This window comes from Mus caroli, chromosome 2 (assembly GCF_900094665.2).
Source record: "Mus caroli chromosome 2, CAROLI_EIJ_v1.1, whole genome shotgun sequence".
In the NCBI taxonomy this organism is placed as follows: Eukaryota; Metazoa; Chordata; class Mammalia; order Rodentia; family Muridae; genus Mus; species Mus caroli.
Window position 1 is genome coordinate 118,985,888 of NC_034571.1, and position 10,865 is coordinate 118,996,752.

The following is a 10,865-nucleotide window of genomic DNA, read 5'->3' on the forward strand; positions in this document are numbered from 1 at the left end:
CTGACAATCCATTCTTGATGTGTGTCACCAGCCTGTAGGCCATCTGCCTGATGCTGTCTCAGACCTGCTGTTTCTGGAATATCTCAAGTGCCTCTCAGCAGGTAGCAGTGTCTTGGAGAAGAGCAGCAGCGGGTGACAGAACAATAGAGCCACCTAGGTCGAAGGCTCCACCCCAGGTGGTCTCATTCTCAGTGGCAACAAGGTCAAAGTCAGTCTACTCAAGGCTGGGGGGAGGCTACAGCAGGAAGAAGAATCAAGACTCAAAATGAGTGAGAAATCTTCCCAAGAAAATTGTACAAAGAAGTGGAGTTTTCACTCAGTTGGGTCACTTTCTGGGACCAGTAGTTTTATTCCATCATTCCTCCAAGTAGGTTTTTGTGATTTCCCCATTTGTTAGGCACATATCAGATCTGGTGGCACTTACATTACAGGCTTTAAATATTATGCAATTATTACTTAAGATGCCCTATGACGGTATAGCAACACTGTAGCTGGTACATAGTGGCCAGTTGATGCTTACAGAGTGAAGAATGTACACCAAAAGCTTTTGTCTAGAATTATAAGTCATGAGCTGATTTCAGAGAAAATTAGCAACCATGCACAAACTGAAACTCTCCAGCTGCCTTCCCTCTGGCCCTAGGGAGGAAGGGTATTTGTCTTGGAGACTTGTACCCAGCCTCTTCAAATACCAGAGGTGAATAAAGGCCCCTAGAATCCAGGACATTCACCTCCTCCAGTTAACCACATCAGAACATTCTGGTCTAATCAGAGCCTGTGATTCTAGCTGTGTTTCAAACATCTTTCCCCACAGACTGGGAGCCAAGGGAATGACTTAGCATGACTCACTAGGAGTCAAGGGAAAGTGAGGGCTGCTGTGGTTTCTCCCCTTGGTAGAAAGGTCAGCTGGTCCCGGGATGGGCACCCCATGGGGTCTGAATTGCCAGGATGACATCTTTTCTCTCCTCATTTATCCTCATAGCTCTCCCTTCTTTACCCCTCGGAACTGAATGACACCTCAGGGGACTTATGTCTGAATCATACCAGGAGGTCAAGAGTGAGGAAATAAGAGATTTGGACAGACATCCTTCCCTCAGCTTAAGTGAATAATAGTCCTAGCAGTCATAATAACCAGCAGTCATTGACGTGTGTGGTATGCCAGCCACTGCACTAGGAGCTGTAATGCATAGCAAATGTGAACTCTCTCTTCTGTTGGGTACCAACCACGATTCTCACAAGCGGGATTCTCACAAGCACCACCTCTTTAGTACTCACAACAATCCCATGATGTGGGTCCAATTATTATTACCATTTTACAAAATGGGCATACTACACACATACACATGCACACACATGCGCACAGAGAGAGAGAGAGAAAGGGAGAGAGAGAGAGAGAGAGAGAAGCAGAGGGAGAATAACTTTATTAACTTGCTTAAGGCAAGCAGAGCTAGAAGAGGAGGTAATGGGGCATTTAGAACCTGGTTTGGGAGCTTATTAATGAACCTATTTAAGTATCTGATCTTTGCCAAGATAACCAGGCTTCCCATTTCACAGATGATGAAGCTCGGTGTCAAGAGTGTTAGATGTTGGCATTACCTTAGTAACAACTAACTGAGAGGGGTGGGGTGAGACTCTATTCTGAGTTCTTTCCATAGCATCATGCTAAACTAAAGCTCCATTGAAATACAACACACAAAAAAAGTAATTTTTACAAATCATCAAAGAAGCAAACTCCTCGGAAACAGTTTTCTGAAGTCTGGGGACTCCGACTCTGTGCAGGACACCTTTTTCTCAGCAAGCTGATGTTTCACTTTTCTTTCTAATTATCAACCCTCTCAAAGACTTTCATGCATGTGAGGCACCAGTACCGACCAGTGCAGGCAGCATGTCTCTTTGAAGCTGACCTCCAATCCCAGGAAGGAGCTCAAAGATCGGGCACCGGGGAGGTCTCATTGCACTTGCTGACCCTAAGCTCAGACAGAGAAGCTAAGATCTGAAAGGGAATTCCACTCTTGTGTACTCTCTTCCTTCTGATACCCAGCTCACTTGGTTGTTTATTAAGGAATGAAAATGAATAGAGAGAACATAGGTAGCCTTATTACCTCCATGATAACTTTAAGAACTGGCACTGGTGATTCCTTTGTGAGCTGGGCCAGTTCCTGGCCAGTGTTCTTAATCTCTGGCTCAGATGGGGAGTTGCCACTTGCTTATTTCTTGCCTCTTGGAGAACCATATTTGCCTTGATTCCCCTCCAGGCATGTGGTTTGAGTTACCTTGTCCCAAAACAGCATGTGTGGCTCGCTCTGTACCATGTCCATAGGAGACTTCACAAAGGCTTACGTATGGAAAGCATTTGGGGCCTTGTCTGGCTCAGCTCTGGGGACAGGTGAGGTAGAACTGACAGCTCTGTTTTCATCTGCCAGGTACAGGGAGACACCCTGGCCTCCTCCCACAATGTGCTTCTAATAAAACAGGCACATTGCGTTCATTAGCGTTCAGATAAACACAGATTGGTGATGCCAGGACTTTGCAGAAGGAGGGGGACACTTTCCAAATGTCCTTCATGGCTCCTCTGATACACCCTGGGCAGCTCTGGCATGAGCAAGACAGGAGAGTGTGGAGAAGAAAAGCAAAAAGTTTTCCCATACGACTCCACTGTTCTTGGTTCTCCAGAGTAGAGTGATCAGCATCTATTTGGCCAAGTCACAAACATAGGACCTTGCAGAACTATAGAGTACAGCCTCCCTCCATTGCAGTACACAATGCCAGGGTAGGCTGAAGTACTGATTAACTGGCCTAGAAACTACTCAAATTCTGGACCCAAATCTAGCTCCATGTACCTTCTGGAATAATCCATGCCATACAACCATCTAACCCTTTGAACTCACACTTAGTCATGTGTGACTGAAGTTTTAAGACAATTCTTCCTATCCTGGATTCGTGAATGAGCATAGACCGTTTGAAAATTCAGCAACACCCAAGCCAATTCATACCCTGCAACTCCAATCCAATTTAACTGGACCAGCTTGAGACTATAGAATGGACACTCTTAAGAATTTTGCATCAAGTCTTCATGGAGCTAAGAGCCACTATTTTAAGTGTATAACTCAAATAATACACTTTCTTCCTTGTACTCACATGGAATATAGACATATATGTAAGTAACCACCATACTAGAATGCATATGTGGTCTTGATAGCACTACCCTGTCTGTGTCCAGAGGATGAAATAACTTAAATAAAGGCTATTTTCTTCCACCTGGGCAAAGCTCACATCCTTTCCAGGTCTCTCTCCCCAATCTGTCTTCCACCAGGCCTAGACTCCAAGTGCAGCTGGCTCATATCCCTGCTCTCTGAGACCTGCCCACAGGATATAAGCAATTTGGCACCAATTATAACTGAGTTCTATATTGATGTTATAGGAATAGTGAGGTAAAAGCTTCTACGTATTCAGCTTGTGTTTGTACCAGACTCTCCGGTTTATGTTTCCCACATGTTGCCTCCAAAATTCCCCATATTTACCTCATAGATGTCAAGTCTTGACTCCCAAATGCTAATTATCATTGTGTTTCAAATACTATTTTTTTAAAATTATAACATCTACTCCTGATAGACCACTTCATGCACTTCTTTTATACTCATTCTCTTACTTACATTTTATTTCTTTTTCCTTTGACAATCTCATATATGAGCACACTGAGTTTGGGCCACTTCATACTGCTTCCCTCTCCCATTGCCCTTTCCTTCCATTGAAACACTTCTTTTTTCCCAATAAGCACCCTCCCACTTTGATCTCTTTCTTGATCCAGTGAACTGAATTAGGGTTGCTTGCAGGAGTGTGATGAGGGGTTATTTACTGAAACATTTGAGATTTATCAGTGGCCATAGCATCAAAGATGATTCTCCACTCCTCTCCCACTACTTCCCATAGTCTTACAGTGAGGGATGTGGCCTTCTGAGCCCCTCCCCCATGCATGACAAAATGGGGCCAGCCCATCTTGTACAGATCTCACACAGGTAACCACAGCTGCTGTGAGTTCATGGGTGTGAGGGAAGTGTTATGTTCAAGAGACAGTTTTATCATACTTGTTCTTAACCTCTGGTTCCAACATGTTTCCATCCTCTCTTTCCATCCACATGTTTCCTGAGCAATGATCACCTCATGGGATGATACAGATGTCCTGCTTATGATTCAGCATGTCACAGTCAGTTAATCCTTACCCTTTGGCCAACTTAGTCTCTGCATTAATCTGTACATTATCATAAAAAGTTCACCAATGAAGGCAGAGACCAACAATAATCTATGGATATAAATGTAATTATTTAGAGGGCAATATTGATATCATGTCTATTTAGCAAAGCAGCAATAGTATGATCTCCCCAACCAAAGGATTTTAAACAGATGTACAACACACGACATGAGTTCTGTCTTGTGGATCAGGCCTTTAATCCAGTAAGAAGACAATTGGTTACCTTCATAATGGTCATGCCACTATCTCACTGCGGAACGTACCTTGTAAGGTGGGCCATTTTTGTAGTTTGTTGGGTCCACATCTGGGTACCACTAATGACTTTCCTCCCAGAAGCTTCTACAGCCCCTTCTAACACTATGAAAACTGGACAGCAGAAAAGAAACTTCTACCCAAGATCCAGCTTGATTTCTCAATGTCCTACATCCAAGTATGTGATGTCTTCAGCAAAAGGCTCTTAACATCTACTTGTTATGGACAATCAATCAAAGACATTGGCAATAACTTACAATTGCTTGAAGGCCTTTGAGGCTTCCCTAACCAACAACTTATGAAGATTGTTGGTTAATCATCTTAGGCTATTATTTTCTACTTATGATGGCTACCTCCACTCATACTTTAAAAATACTTAGTTTTTAAAAAGACACATCAGCTGGGCAATGGTAGTGCATACCTGTTATCTCAGCACTTGGGAGTCAGAGCCTGGCAGAGTTTGAGACCAGCCTGGTCTATAGAATAAGTTCTAGGTCAGCCAAGACTACACAAAGAAACCCTAACTCAAAAACACAAAGTAACAATAACAACAACAACAAAGATACATCAATTTGGGAGGAAAAAAATGTTAGGGGTGATAAAGGAAGAAAAGAATTAGGGGAGGGGAGGGGGGTGTTTGGTTAAAAACATTTACATGTATGAAATTCAGAAACATTTTTTGATTTGGTACGAACAATCTATGGTTATGTCTTTGGGTAAAATAATAGAAATGAACTATATTTAATTTACTGTGATTATAGCATTGTAGGAATGCTCCAAGGGAAAAAATGGTCATTTTTTAATAGACTTACAAACTATTAGATTTCCACAGGACCTTTTCTTTCATCTTTAATTTTTGTTAACTCTTCCCTTTATCCTCTCATTGTCCCTATTCCCCAGATACATCACTACTTCTTAATTGTGTGTGTGTGTGTGTGTGTGTGTGTGTGTGTGTGTGTGCTTATCCATACATGCATGTTAGTATTCACAGTAGCTAGGATTGGGTCCTGGATTCCAAGACTTGGAGTTATAGTTAGTTATTGTTTGCTACCTAATGTGGACGCTGAGAATTGAACAGCCATCCTTTGCAAGAACATCAAGGACTCTTGATCACTGAACCATCTGTACAACCCTGAGTCTTTGTTCTGTTCCATTTATCCATCCATCTGTTTTTGTGCCAATGGTATAACGTTTTTACTACTGTGGCTCTGTAATACTATCTTAAAATCAGGAATGAGGCTCACTCCAATGGTATTCTGTTTACTCAGGATTGATTCAGCTATCCTTGTTTTTGTGTGTGCTTCTATACTAATTTCAAGATGACTTTTCTTTTTCTGTGAATATAATGGCACTAGAGTTTTTATTGCATTGAACCTGTGGGGTTGATAGAGTATTGATTCTTGCAATCCATGAGAATGGGATGTCTTCCCAGCTTCTACTGTCACCTTCAATTTCTTCTTTGGTGTTTTAATGTGTTCACTATAGAGGTCCTTCACCTCTTTGGTTAGGTTAGAGTCTACAGTGTTTGTGCTGCTGCTGTTATTGTCACCAAGGCTGTTGTGAACGGTATAGTTTCTCAGATTTCTTTATTGGTGTGTCTGCCATGGATATGTTAGAAGGCTCCTGATTTTTTTTATATTAATTTTGTATCCTGGCAGTATTTTGTTGTTGTTGAGACAGGGTCTTACTATGTAGCCCTGGCTGGACTAGAACTCATGATATAGACAAGAGTAGCCTCAAACTCATAGAGCCCCAACTTGCCTTTGTTTTCTGGGTTCTGGGATCAAAGGTGTGTATCACCATTCCCAGCTTTTCAGGAGTTTCATTTTGTTTTGTTTTGTTTTGTTTTGTTTTGTTTTGTTTGTTTGTTTGTTTGTTTGTTTTGGTGAAGTCTTTAATGCAAAGAAAGAACCATGCTGTCTACATGATGGATTCTTTAACTCTCTTTCCTGTCTGCATCCCTTGTATTTTCTTCTTTCATCTTTTTGCTAAGTCTCCAAACACTACATTATTAAGAGGGGGGATGCTTCAAGTGTTTTTCATTTATTATGATATTGGCTATATGTTTGGCATATATAACCCTAAATGTGTTGAAATAGGTTTTTTTTTTAATTCTTTGCCTCTCCAGGACTTTTATTATGAAGGGATATTAGATTTTTGTCAATAGCATTTTCTGTATCTATTGAGATAGCCATGTGGCTTCTGTTGTTGAGTCAGTTTATGTGATGAATTATATTTAATGATTTATATCTATATATTGACCTATCTATGCATCTATGGAATGAGGATTATTAATACTATTACTATCATTATTACTATTACTAGCCCCATTATTCACTCTAGTTGACAAGTCAAGGAATTATGTCCAGAAAAAAATAAGTCAAATATTCAAGATCCAATACTCTACTAATGGCCTAAGCATTCTTCCTGAGTCAAACTATAGGGCCATTTCCACTGTCCAAAAGTATCCTGCGCTATGATTCATTCCTTCCTGAACACTAAATCTTGATATGCTTCTGTTCATCTGACTGGTCTCAGTTATGCATTCTGCAGCTTCATTCATTAAACGTTTCAAGAATCTATTACTTTGTAGTGACCCTCACTGGTCCTACAGTCCTGTAATACAGAGCTCAGCAATTCTTTGGGAGTTAGAAAGAACAGTTTTGTTTTGTTTTGTTTTGTTTTGTTTTGTTTTGTTTGTGCCATGATTGAGTTATTGAGTGGGGGGCAAGAAATGTTACAGTCACAGTCTTTAAGGGAATGATTCCCAGCTGTCTATATGAATTAACAAAAGCAATAATGCATTGGGTGATCAGTCTATGACCATAGATGGACTGATAGACACCAGTGGGGAAGGGGAGACATTCTACACACTTCCCCTCCAAGCCTGCAATCTTTGTGACACAGCAATGTCTCTTATGTAGCTATACCCCACCTCATTTTCCAAAGTATTCAGAGACTTTCAGGAGCATGAGTGCATAGAATTACACTGCTAAAGTATAAACAATGAAGTCAACCAAGGCTCAGGAAAATATAAATATATAAAAGTCATTTCCAAGGAAAACCTCTATTATTCAGAAAGTGGGGAAAAAAAACATTCTAAATCCCCAAAGGCTGAAACACATTTAAAATAGACATTCCATGCACATGGTAAAACAAGCCTTCTATGCATGTAGTTTAGTCAGTGAGGTATTTTAAGGGCTCAGTTAATGCTGTGGGGTTTCCCCCCACATGATAGTTACACGCTCAGAATGATTAAATCAACAGAGCTATAGAATTTATCCTCAGGATGTGGTCAGCGCAAAATATTTCAACATTCTTGGTCAATTTGCGTATGGGTTTTCCAAGCCTAACATTGCCAGAAAGACCACGTCAATGCCTCTTATTTCAACAATGAGCCTGAATCATAATCATTCCTTCATTTAACAAGTATTTTGACAATAGGTTTTATGCCAGCAATCATGCAATACACTGAAAATGCAAAGACAAACGAGGCACTGGCCCTTTCCTATAGGTCTTTCTTCCCTGGAGGAGAAAATAGGCTTGAAAATGGGTAATTAGTGCATGTGTAAGAGGTGTGCTTACAGATACACACACACACACACACACACACACACACACACACACACACACACACACTGAAGCTGGTGCAGAAGCTCACAAAAAGGTTGGCAAACACACCTTAACTTCTAATCAGCATATATCTGCTTATAAGGTCACAGGCATTCTTGCTTGAAGATGCTGTTCATGTTCAAATAATACCCAGAGAGTGGGAGAATACTTTGTGACTTGCTACCTGGCAAATATGCTCATATTTTTTCATATTTCTGTTTTGATTGTATAGAGAAATAAGGCATGGGGAAAAGAACAGCGACAGGTTACAACACTGGTCAGAATGAACAGGATAGAAAAATGTGGAGAAATTCTATAGTAAATGACTTGCAATACCAAGGTTAAATGACTATAGCTTAGGTCAAGTTGACATAAAACTAGCCAGCATACATATCTGTGATGAAGTTCAATTTATAAATTAGGTACAGTAAGATATCAACAACAATAAATAACTAATAACAACAATAAATACATAAAGTTATATAACCATGGTAATTCTCTCAACTGTCAAGGCCAGGTAGCATACACACAGAACATATACACATATACACTGAGAGAAAGGCTGGTGGACAAGAGGGATCAAGACCAGATAAGAATTTTCACACATACTTCTGATGGCTGACCATGATAGAATGTGAAACTGCAAAGAATGGCTTAGCGTTGGGACTAGGTAACTACAGGGGAGTGAATGCTGAAGAATTTACCACATGCTATGTAGCAAGACAACCTGCAGAATTCAGGTCATTTGCTAGACTCCCTTTGTCTGTAGGAACCTCAAATTCCAGGGCTTCACTGACAATGACAACTTGTCTAGTGCTGTCCCAAGGCAAGAGCTGTATTTCTTTTGCAGAAATGAAAGTAAATACAATAACGTTTGAAGAAAATAGTTGTTTTCTTCCTTTTGGGTCATGGGTTGTAAAGATTAAATTTAAAAAGTGACCAGAAAATTAGATAAAATGCAGAGCCTTCAAGAGATATATGCATATTTGTGTCCCCAAACTAATGCACTAGGAACTAAAAAGATTGAGTCTGCCCCTTAACGGTCTATGAGAGATGGTATTCATTTGAGAGTACACGCCACTAGAGAAGGCACATGCCAACTTGAAGCCCAGCATCTCCATCATATGTCTCTGAGCAGGTTACTTACCCTATAGAGGGTTTGTCTCACTAGAAAATGGGGGAATGATGGTATTTACCTCACTGAGTTGTTAGGATTCTATGTAAAAATACTCTGCACTTAGCAATGCTCATACCTAACCAATGACCTTCCCTGTTTTCCTGGTGGGCAAATAGGCCTGGAAAGGGCATCTTGGCTATAGAGTCCTTCAGGTGAGTTAAGGGCCTCCCAAGTGACAATCACAGCCTGGATCTCTCTTATTCCCAGGAGTCCTGTGTGAATATACTTCCATTTCTTTCCTACAATTCCATTTTCTTCATGACTCTCACAGTGATTTCCCTTTCTAAAACTTCTGATTATCAATTAAAAGCAAAAACTTTGAGAGGATAGGTATCCGCCCAGCCCGGGAGGGCTTTGCCTGAGCATCAGCAGGAGACATCTTGGTTCCGGGACTCCACTGAGAGTAGGCTTCACAGGTGAGAGTGTGGACTACAGAAACTAATAGCTTCTGGGACAGGCGGGAGCCACAGAGCTTCTGAGGCAGCCCCCTTTTCAGGCTCCAGACATCTGGCCACCTTCCCTGCCAGAGGAGAGGTGTCCACCCTGCCTGGGAGGGCTTTGCAGGAGCACCTGGGGGAGCCATCTTGGTTCCCGGATCCCTCCAAGACTAGTCTGTGCAGGTAAGAGTGTGGACTACAGAAGCTAACAGCTTCTGTGACAGGCCGAAGCAACACAGCTTCTGGGACAGGTCCTGTTTTGGGCCTTCATCTTTGGAAAGGAGGGAGGTCTGAACACCAGATATTTGTGCACCTTCCCTGTAAGAGGAGAGCTTGCCTGCAGAGAGTGCTCTGACCACTGAAACTCAGAGTAGAGAGCTAATCTGCCAGGTCTGCTGATAGAGGCTAACAGAATCATGAGAGGAACAATATCTAACCAGAGAACAACTATAACAACTAACTCCAGAGATTACCAGATGGCAAAAGTTAAACATAAGAATCTTACTAACAGAAACCAAGACCACTCACCATCATCAGAACCCAGCACTCCCACCTCACCCAGTCCAGGGCACCCCAACACACCCGAAAAGCTAGACCCAGATTTAAAAGCATATCTCATGATGATGGTAGAGGACATCAAGAAGGACTTTAATAACTCACTTAAAGAAAGACTGGACTAGGAGAACACTGCTAATCAGGTAGAAGACCTTAAAGAAGAAGCACAAAAATCCCTTTAAAAATTGCAGGAAAACACGACCAAACAGGTGATGGAATTGAATAAAACCATCCAAGACCTAAAAAGNGAAGTAGACACAATAAAGAAAGCCCAAAGTGAGGCAATGCTGGAGATAGAAACCCTAGGAAAGAAATCAGGAAGCATAGATGTGAGCATCAGCAACAGAATACAAGAGATGGAAGAGAAAATCTCAGGTGCAGAAGATTCCATAGAGAACATTGGCACAACAATCAAAGAAAATACAAAATCCAAAAAGATCCTAACTCAAAACATCCAGGAAATCCAGGATACAATGAGAAGACTAAACCTACAGATAATAGGAGTAGATGAGAATGAAGATTTTCAACTCAAAGGTCCAGCAAATATCTTCAACAAAATTATAGAAGAAAACTTCCCAAACCTAAA